Below are 9,087 nucleotides of genomic sequence, written 5' to 3'. Positions count from 1 at the left end.
TAATAAGACATATTAATACAAAATGCATCATTCAAAATATATAACATACAAATCATCATGTCTTTATGTGGTCTTAAATATAAATCCTTTAAAAATAAGCTTTTTATTATATTCTTCCAAGTATAAGATAAACATTAAACAATGATGAGTAATATTACGAGATATGATAAATAAGTGAAAGTGGCACACGAAACAAAACATTACAAGGCGTGAAAAACTCTACAAGACATAACAAAATTAGTACCAGAACGGACAAAATATAACAAAAAAAATCAAACGAATAAAAGAAAATGAGTGAAAAAAAACAGACAAGGACAAATAAAAGAACACAATTAAAGCTATACATTTCTTAGTTCATCTTTTTTCAGGTTATACATAAATGATCCAGAATTATAATAGTAATAAAAATCAGATACCTTTAGAATAACGTGGGTTGCCAGACTGTGAAGTTGTGCTTATAGTGACAACACTAGCGTACCTACGGGGGGGGGGGGCAGTCTCCCCCCCTGACGAGTCACAACCCATGCAAAGGACGTATCCCTTCGCCCCCCCCCCGAAATTATTCATGGCAATTTCGTATTTAATTTTCGTAGTTAACTTGAACAACAAATAAAAAGATACTTACATTTTCGGAAAATGATCAAAACGATTTGTCCCAGACAAAAGGTGTGCGCCATAGTTGGATATGCGTGATACTTCACGCATGAGTTAGCAAACAATGATAAGAGAAATACGATAACTAATCATTCAGTGCACTTTTTATTTCTATTGGATTTTGAAGTACATCAAACTGCTCGACGGTTTGCAAGATTGCTAATAAAGATTATGCGGATCCGTGTATGCCTTTGAATCAATCAAGAGACAGGATGGGGTTGGGGGCTTTAATTCAGCCCCCTTCAACCTTTCAAAAACCGTGTACATAGGCATAAAAATGATAATCTGAGTGTGATTAGTTTGGATGGTCAGCCCCCCCCCTCAGCGGTTCCTGGTGATATATCATTGTCCCTATCCGATTTCGCCATATTTCGCAATTAAATTTTCATGACAACATCGATATCCTTCGAAAAACAAGCCGCATCTCGAGAAAATATTTACACGTATTCCACTATACTGAAATTCATACGATCGACACATCTTTATAAAACAAATATTGCACAAATACATTCATATATTGGCGATGTTATTGCACATAGCCTACTCCTACTCGAAACTGTGTTGAAACGATGTAAATGATACTTACTAATAAAACACACATTTCTCTCGGTCACCCGTATCCTGTGTGCACTTGTCCAGTTCTAAAACAGGAATAAAATGGAAGAAAATGATTTTTTTAATAATCATTTTTTCATTTCGTGCAAATATGAGTATTTTTTTTTTTTTTAAATCGTTATTGTTAACAATAATGCAATAAACATTGGTCCTCAGTCATCATCATCATCATCGTAATCATCATGGTAATCCTTATCTTCCTCGTCATCTTAATCATCATCATCATGACAGTCACATGCACTCATAGTATGATACCACTATAAACCATACTTCATGATCTGGTGAGAACAGGGTGACCAGATTTCACAAAATGAAATACGGGACAATCAACACAAAAGATAAACAAAGAAGGCTACACAGTAGCCTACAGTGTTACACCTGTGAAAAATTATAAAGAATTGGAAGGGAGGGTGAACGGAAGAATGAAGGAGAGAAAGAAGAGACGAAAGAAAAGAGATGAATTGAGAAGAAATAAAGAAAAAAATAAGGGGAAAATGAAGGAAAAACATAATAAAAAAAAGAAAAAAGAATAAAGTATAGAGAAAAAAGTTTCCGTCATTCTTTGAATTGATTACAGAAAGAAAGAAAAAGAAAGGATTGGAAGAAAATTACATGTGTGAAAGACAAAATAAGGAGAGAAAGAAAAAAAAAGAAAGTAAGAAAAAGGAAGAGGAAAGAAAGAATGAAGGAAAGAAAAATATTTCCTCCATTCTTTGAAAGAAAGAAAGAAACAAAGAAAGAAAGAAAACAGTAAGGGATGAGGGAAGGAAGGAATTAAGGGAGGGAGGGAGAGAACGAATAAGGGAAATAATTAGAAGGGAAAATAAAATAAAGAATGAAAGAAATGAGGAAAGAGAGGGAGGAAGAGTGAAATGAGGAGGGAATGAAAACATAATGGAAGAAGAGAAAGAATTAAAAGGAAAGGAAGTGAGGGCGAGAAAAAAGTTTTTTTTAAAGAATGAATGAAATAAAACAAAGGGAAATTTGATAAAGACGGGTAAGGAAAAGGAGGAAAGAAAAATGAACGCAGAGAGAGAAAGGATCAGGGATCGTCAGGGGGCAATAAAGGTCTTCAAGCTCGTCAGGGGGCAAAAAGGGTCTTTCAAGCTCGTCAGGGGGGGGGGCAGGGATACGTCCTTTGCATGGGTTGTGGCTCGTCAGGGGGGGGGCAGACTGCCCCCCCCCCGTAGCTACGCTATAGTGGCAAGCAGGAAGGATAGAAAAGAAAGAAAGAGAAAAAGTTTAAACTTCAAGCAAAAAAAAATCCAATCATCTAACAAAACTCATGATGATATTTGGTGTTTTTCAAATATATCAAAAAAAACATATTTTAGAAACGAATAAAAATTTCAAAGTGATTTTTTTTTACTTGAAAATTAGATGAAACATCGCGGCATCATACACAAAAAGACTCAAAACGAAAGCTGAAACAACTAGATCTAGTTATGAAATCTCAATAACTTGTTCCTCCGATTACCAATCTCCGATCTCCAAATTAGTAATCTGAGAACCTATAATATAATTATACATAGTCCCGCCGATTTTGTGATTATTTTGGTATGTTTGGTGGAGAGAATCTGCTCCGATCCTACATGCCTAGCTATAGTAGCATGTCACACGATGGCAGGAGGCCAGTTCTTTTGCGAAGTATTGCATGGGTTAGCAAGAAAATCACCGCAAAACTTGCAAAAGTTTATCGATTTTATTGTTGTCTCAGCTTCGTCATCTGTTGGCTATTTTGATGAAAATTCGTCACTTTTAAATACATTTTGTTCAATATTCTGAAATACGGGACAAATAGGCGTCCCGGGAAGGGTTTGTCGGGACGCCGGGACAAAGAAGCAAAATACGGGACAATCCCGGGAAATACGGGACGTCTGGTCACCCTGGGTGAGAAAGTTGTATTGTAATATTAGTTTTTATAAATTTTGTTGTGCAAAGTATTTCTATTTCTATTTCCTTTATACTTCTTTTTCCTTTCTCTTAACCGCTTAGAGGCAATTTTGCGATTTTGCGGTATATAAAATTGTTGTTATTATTATTATACTAGTGAAATGCCAGTTTGATTTTATATTCTCAATCTCATCTACTACCGAAAAGTATGCATATTCATGTACGCTCTCTACAGGCCAAGTATTCAGGGCCATTTGAGTATACTACCGACAGGATATAGGTTAGTTTTTATAACCATGCCTAAAAACCCACACACCCTCACACACTCAAGGGGGGGGGGGGCAAAGCTGTTTGCTGTTTAATATAGGTCCTGTTTACTTTAAAAAGGTACCTGGACTGTTTGCAGTTGGTCATGAATATGATATCTCACCAAGTAAATACTTGGAAATGCGAGCTGAAAATGTATAATATCCTAATGATAACTGGACGTTCTAAGCACTTTCTGTAATCGTGAACAGGATGGGTAGGCCTCTCTAATACAACTGGTGCGAGTGCGTAGCGCGAGCTGAAAACTGTTTATTTAGGAAAATATGAACCCACAGGAAAAGAAAATGAAAAATTTAATCACATTTACTAAGCATATTGACTTTAAAACTTGATTTTTATGCCATGTTATCTTATTTAACAGATAATGTATTCAGCTCAGTCAAGAGCCACTGCGAGCGCAAAGCGACAGCGAAAATTTTGAATTTTTCATTATAAGGTGAAAGATTTATTTTAGTGACTAATTGTTGGGAGCTATGTTCGGTTGAAGGATGAGAGAATCTTCAAAATCTTAGGAGTGAAAATGCTGTTTTGGAGCACTTTATAGCTTTAGTAGGATGCTTATAACAGCATTTTCTATACATATCTTTTCAGTTTAAAAAATATGTATATGTGTCTTCGTATATACAAGGAGAAATGGGATACCCACCAGAAGCAACTTGCTCATCTTCGCTGGAAACACTCGTTGCAATCGCAAGAGCAACCAGAAGAACACCTACAGTTGCGAGTTTTAACGCCATATTTTTTCTCTGATATAAAGATATAAACAAGAGTACTTTATTTCAGCAAAAATTTCAGAAAAATTCAACAAGCATAACACTGAATATTTCATCAAAATCGGATGTAAAATAAGAAAGTTATGGCATTTTAAGATTTTCGCTTCATTTCACAAAACAGTTATATGCAAACCTCGGTCGGTATGCAAATGAGGGAACTGATGACATCACTCACTCACTATTTCTTTTGTGTTTTGTTATATGAAATATTTTGATTTTCTCGTCATTGTCATTTAAAATGAAGTTTCATTCCTCCCTGAACACGTGGAATTCCATTATTTTAACATTTTGTGCTTCAGGCAATGAGGTTCTTATCGTCAAATTCGTAAAAATTAATTGAAATATTGTATAAACAAAACAATAAAAAACAAAAGAAATAGTGAGTGATTGACATCATCGACTCTCTCATTTGGATGTAACTGGCTCCTTCATATAACTATTTTGTTAAAAATAAGCGAAACTTTGAATGTCATATTTTTCTCATTTTACATCCGATTTTTAATGAAATTTTCAGCATTGTGCTTGTCTGATTTTTCTCTATTGATTCATATCAACATTTTTCTTAGGTGGACTTGACCTTTAATCCGGGCCTTTATATATAACATAGATGAACAACCCGACACACACCCTTGAGCTTGTTGAGGTAGTTTTCATGAATTCAGTGATTTAACGAATGCATTTACATTTTCATCGTTATTATAAATGCACTACAGTGAAGATAAATCAAATGTAATGGTCTTTTCAATTTTAGCCTTCGAAGAGTGTATGGCCATGTTTTTGTCTGCTAACAGGCGGCAGTGTCAAAATAAAGGTTTGGAAAATAACCACCTCATATTCATAAATCGTCCTTTATTGATTCTTAGAATTTTCTTACAATCTTAAATAAAATGAAAAGAAAAAAAAGACTAAATACAATGCCGATCATAATAATAATAATAAAAATAATAATAATAAAAGGCATTTATATAGCGCCATCTATCTAGAAATATTCTATTCCGAGGCGCACAAGAAAAGAAAGAATGAGAAAGTTTGGATGAGTGTCAAAGTGCCAATAACTAATACTGTTAGAAAAGATAAGATTTGAGTTTAGATTTGAAGGTCTCCAGTAATTGTAAAATCTATAAATTTAACAGCAAATTATTCCAGAGAGAAGGTGCTGAGGATGAGAAAGCTCGTGCACCATATGCTACACGTGTCTTGTATGGAAGCAGGAGACCGTCAAAAACACGGATATACGTCGTGTCGTAATTCAATTTACTACACGACGTAAATAATTACGTAGTGTAGCAATTCGAATTACTACACGACGTAAATAATTACGTAGTGTAGTAATTCGAATTACTACACTACGTAATTATTTACGTCGTGTAGTAAATTGAATTACGACACGACGTATATCCGTGTTTTTGACGGTCTCCTGCTTCCATAGTCTTGGGAGTCTTAAGAAGTTGCTGGTGTGAAGATCTCAGGCTTCGAACTGATGCATATAAGGCGTGACAAAGCGTGACAAGGTGTTGTAGATTATGAATGATAATTCAATACAAATTTTACATTTAGAAAGAGTGTGTATAATAATCATTGTAAATTTGTTATATAATGAACTTGAATGTTGACTGAATGTTTGAATCACCAGTAAAACTACATGTATTTAGAATGGCATTAGACCCCGCGGGAAAGTGGGTTAAAAAAATGAAGTCACAATGTTATGCAAGTAACTAATATTAAAAAAAAGATGTTTTCCTGCTTTACCTATAGTCCGACAGCAATACACCAGCCTAGCGAGTAAAAAAAAACGTTATAAGATCGTATGTTTATATATTAATAGGCTCAAATCACAAGAGATCGTATAGTGAGATAGAACTCTGATGGAAAAAGAGAAAAGCCAAGTCAGTAGACATACACAGATAGATAATGTATATATATATACAGTATACATATATCCACAAGAAATTGTTGGTGGTAGACGACATAATCGAATAGGAAAATCATTTACCTTGAACGTCGAGTAGTTGTCAGGTCGAAGAAAATTATCTGCAGTGATCTTGTCATCCGTCGGGCCAATGTTAGAAGACTGTCGAAATCATAGCCTTTATCCAGTTTTAGGACCACCAGTATACTTTTCTTAATTATCATTATCATAACCTCAGTCATTTGATTCTACTTCGTAAGAAATAAAGTTCAAGTTGACTGTTCGACATGCATACCTTCATATATTTTGCCAATATCGGTGATAAAGTAATTCCCAATGCAAATTGTTGACCGCGGAAACATACGTTCTTTAACTTTTATGACAAGTGAAATTAACTTTCAGAATGTTTTGATATACTAGTAATGCTTAGAAGTCTAAGGGCCTTTTCACACGTGAATCTTGAATCATCATTGTAATGATTGTAATATATATCGTCTTTAGAATCATCGGACCTTTTACACGCTGGCTCGAAAACTATGACTTGAGCGAAACTTAACTGGAATTCACCTCTGTAGTAGAATTTGAATTCGTAATTGTGAATGCGAGCACAATGTATGAGCGAAATTTTCCTTTTCATGTAATGACCCGATATTTTTTTCCAATCATCCCCTTCCCTTATTTTATTCATATTTCTTTTTCTTCTTATCTTGCTCTCTTCTCCTTCTTTTTTTTAAACATAATTATTTTCTTCTTAGTTGTAGCGCGAAGCCCGCGGCGGGTGGGGACTAGGAAGCAAAGCCTCTGGCATCTTCAGAATTGGGATATCTCCAGATGGCATTTTGTTAAAAAAAATATGAATTAATCAATATCCTAAAATTGCCAAGTTAATCCCATGTTTTGTTTAAATATACAGGACCAGGCAACAAGCAATAAGATTTAAAGAAAAAAAACTTCATTGACGATGTACAGCGAATAAACCTGAATTGAAATATTTAATCGTACTCTTCATATTTTGATATTTCTCATTTTTTTATTTCATATATTTTTCTATAAATGTGAACTTTGTTTGTGCCAGTCTCTGGACTGTTTAAAAAAGTCTTTATTGCAATAACCGATTTGAATTAAAATTATAAATTTGGGAGATTAGGGGTTTTTAAAAGGAAAATAGGGGAAAAGCGAGCTGGCGTAGAGAGTGAGCTTAGAAATAATTGATGCGAGCGCGTATATAGCGCGAGTTGAATTTTTTTTATTTATGAAAATTATTAATACGCAGGATGTGTATCTAGCTAAAACCAATAATAAAAACTTTAATCGCGAGAAGCATATTCACTTGAACATTGGATTTTTTAAGCCCTATGTGAACAGATAATTTACTTAATATCTTAGTCAACAGTTACTGCGAGCGCGAACGACATTTTGAATTTTATGTAATGACCTGAAATGTTCGTGACAAAAATTGTTGGGAGCCGACAGTGAATGGATGAGAAAATTTCAAAATTTTAAGAACGAAAAAAATATTTTGGAGCACTTTGCAACATTAGTAGGATGCTAATGACAACATTTGGTATACATTTTTTTTCCCTTCAAAATGGGGCCACCCACCAGGGGCAAATGCCCCCGTGCCTCCCCCCTTGGTGACGCCACTGGTCTGGGGTAGTGCCCCGGAACCTCGTGATATTTTTGAATATTACAGATGGCAACTGTTTTATCAAATCGCGGGTTACTTTAACGCAGTTGGGAAAATTAAAAATTTGAGGCAGCTCAACGTAGCAAATGCGAGCGAGAGCCAGAAAAATTGGGCCTTTTAAAATGATTTTGAAATTGAATTACACATAATGTGATAGTAGCTTTGGAAATTTAGCCAAAGTAAACACTAAGAGGCATTTAACGGTAAATCTATATTCAGCGTAAAGCTTTAATTAGGTTAGGACATAACACAGGGGATATAACTTGCCCTTGGCTAATGATTTTTGTCCTGATTGTCACCATTATTGCATAAAATTTAGCAAGCTTATGATAGACGCCATCCACCTTTCTTCTTTATATTTTCAATCCTCGGCAGCCCGTTCGTGTTATTAAGTTCTTCCTTTTTTTTCTTCATACTCTGATTTTTCAATTTAGCTTTTGGCTCTGCTTTCATTTCCCGTTTCTTTTTTTTTGTTTTTACAGGGGGTGTTGATTTAAATTTGGCAAGGGGAAAAAAAAGGTTTCACTACAAATGGAGATAATTTTGGCGATATTTTCTCCGATCCTTAGTTTTGTGTGAAAAAAGGGATACCAATGTCAAGCAATTGTCTTGGTCTTTCCAACCATGTATTCTTCTAGTAATGGATATGTCGTAAGGCTGGGAAACTAAGTGTGAAAATTATAGTAAACTTTGAAGTCAATTTTTTTTCCATGAAATGGGTTTGCACCGTCGTATGTGTGGGACGACGGTTCGATGACAAATATTTTTCCTTTTTTTCGAGGGCGTGCTGCTTATGATAACGCAGGCAGCTCCCCTGCGAAAATATCGGGGGGGGGGTGCTGCTTCAGCATCCCCGATTCACAGGGCCATTATCTCCTCTTCCACCCCACCCCAATAGTAGATACATTTTGATAACATATTTGGTTTGAAATTATCACAACCATTCAGCGGGAGACAGGGGGGCCGACAAACCACATCATCATGGAGATAGTCTCCAGAAGAGCTAATAGTGGAGAGATATATATATCACAAGATATGCGTTTTATGTCATTCAGAATTTTGTGTGTGAAATGAATCATGATCCATGGAATATACATTCACGTACATCAAAGGTGATCAAGATAATACCCTGGTCTCATTCCCATCCACTCTTTATCAGTTCTTTAACCCCTCTCAGTAATTCTGAGATCCCCTCTCCTCCCTCTCTCAATTTCTTCTTTATATGTCTT

General features: G+C 35.2%; 1 long non-coding RNA gene across 1 annotated transcript; it reads right to left on the bottom strand.

Moving 5' to 3' along the window:
• Positions 1 to 1,230: 1,230 nt before the first annotated feature.
• Positions 1,231 to 6,308, bottom strand: LOC121422552. The gene is made up of 3 exons (XR_005971174.1): positions 6,256 to 6,308; positions 4,136 to 4,235; positions 1,231 to 1,295 (listed from the first exon to the last, which is right to left on the bottom strand). It is a non-coding gene; the product is annotated as an uncharacterized LOC121422552 (long non-coding RNA).
• Between the last annotated feature and the right edge of the window lie 2,779 nt (positions 6,309 to 9,087).

The sequence above is a fragment of the Lytechinus variegatus genome, chromosome 10 (genome assembly GCF_018143015.1).
Source record: "Lytechinus variegatus isolate NC3 chromosome 10, Lvar_3.0, whole genome shotgun sequence".
In the NCBI taxonomy this organism is placed as follows: Eukaryota; Metazoa; Echinodermata; class Echinoidea; order Temnopleuroida; family Toxopneustidae; genus Lytechinus; species Lytechinus variegatus.
The sequence above is the reverse complement of the archived record's forward strand: the minus strand, read 5'-3'. Positions and strand labels throughout refer to the sequence as shown.